Here is a 2050-nt window from a genome sequence, read left to right as displayed (position 1 = left end):
GATTCCATTAACCTCACTGTTTTGTTATGGGAAATGCGTTTATTTTTTGAAATGACATTGAAATATATCCTTAAAAGAACACTTTAGGTCTCAACAAGATTCTCTTCTCTTTCAGCCAACACATTACCTTTTAGAAATCAACAGTCTACTTCTTTCTTTAAATCATCACATTTCAAAGCTGTAGCAGCTAATAAATGTTAATATGATTTTTCCAAAACTGCAATCTCCCTAAATTTCTATGCTGTCTTCTTTATCCTGTCTTTTCAAGGTAAAGGTATCTTTCCAGTTTTCTTAGCATTATCAGGATTATGGATTTTGTTCATTGTTAAAGTTCGTTATTTATGGACATAAGTTAATGTAAATGCAAAAATATCTCGTATTATTCACAAGCTGGCTGACTTAAATCACTCGCTCTTAAAACAACTTTACTGCTCTCCAATCTGTTCAAATGCACGGAAATATAAATTCAGGATGATGTGGCTTTTCTGCAATGCTTTCTTTTCAGGCTGCAGTCTACATGACAGCGTTATATCTTATCCTTGCTGCTGTTGTTGTTCAATCTATAAAACCTCTCTTGAAGACCCCCAAAACAGCTTGTAATTTAAACTTTTACTTTTGGTGACTCACTGTTTTCAAATTGCCATCTCTGACCATATCCCCCTTCCAGGGGAATTTATGCAGACTCTTAACCCATAATTGCTTTACTCTTTACCTCTATTTCTGGGTTCTTAAATTAAAGTAACTGTTACATCAGTGTTCTTCATTACTCAAATTATTTTTTCTTAAGAACTTTTCCTGGAAGTAAGTTCATGCTCTTTTTGACAAGCAAACATTTGACTTCTGAAAGAATTCTTATGGAAATGGGTTTATATCCCAAATGCACCACCAAAAATCTTGGTGACCTTGCATAAACGTCCCTTACCATTTCAGGTGCTATCTTTGCTTGACTCCAAAGGGAACTGATTAAAACTATGAGCATCTAGCTGTTATGCACTTTTGTCTCAGTTTGGTCAATGAAACTCTTAAAAATCCATCAGATTTTCATTATTTTTATCATTAGCCTGTTTGTGTAAAATAAGTTACCATTTATGGAGCCAGTGTTCTCCTTTATTCCGGCATCCAATCATTGTAAATATTTCTCATGGACACATTCTTAGAAGGCCTATGAATAACCTGGCCTCTTACTGATTCTCCCTTTTGGAGTCTTACTAGCCAGACTTCCCCAATAACTTTCAGAGAGAGTTCTCCCAATTTCCGGGTCTTCTTTTAGACTTCTATACGCCATAGAACTTTCAAAAGTCATCACACCAATACTAAGATTACCACATACCCTCCAAAAAGCTCCAAGCTGTTTATGCCTATTCATTAAGTTAATACTTTATCAAAACTTGCCCAATTGAGTAGTTTTAGCACAGATATTTTATACATTTTAGCACAGACATGCTCTGTTTAAGGCTGACAGATCCATTAGGAATTAACTTTCTGGTACATTTTCCCTCTGACATTTTCCTCACAACTGCATTTCCTCATAACTGAGCCATCAGTTATCTCTTGCCTATAGAAAGGCAGATAAAAGAAAGCTAAGTGAGAAAAGATATGTAAATAGACTAGCACAATATTGGACACATAATAAGTATTCAATAAATGATAGCAAGTATTCTTACCCTTATCCTCACATTAGTTTATATGTATTAAAAACTGATTACTGGACTCAACTCTTACTTCCATTTCTCATTAGATCCTCACAGAAACCTTGGAGGAAGCGAGGTTTTATCCCCATTTTACAGGTTGGGAGACTGCAGCCTAGAGGGCTTAAGTACCTTAACTGAAGTCATATAGTCAAGAAATAAGCCTATATTTGTCACAATCACTTGCCCATGCTTTGACGTGACACCACCACCCATCATTTACCCAGCTTCACCAAGGTACTACTAAATTTTTTACTCTTATTCTCCTCTCTTTGCTTCATACTGCCATTGCCACCAACCCAGTCAAATTCACTTTTAATTTTCCAATGTTAGTGAAGGGAGTAGAAGGTGGAAATTGAGGT

The sequence above is a fragment of the Delphinapterus leucas genome, chromosome 3 (assembly GCF_059928025.1).
Source record: "Delphinapterus leucas isolate spDelLeu-1000000601 "Yukka" chromosome 3, BTC_Dleu_Yukka2, whole genome shotgun sequence".
Classification (NCBI taxonomy): domain Eukaryota; kingdom Metazoa; phylum Chordata; class Mammalia; order Artiodactyla; family Monodontidae; genus Delphinapterus; species Delphinapterus leucas.
The sequence above is the reverse complement of the archived record's forward strand: the minus strand, read 5'-3'. Positions refer to the sequence as shown.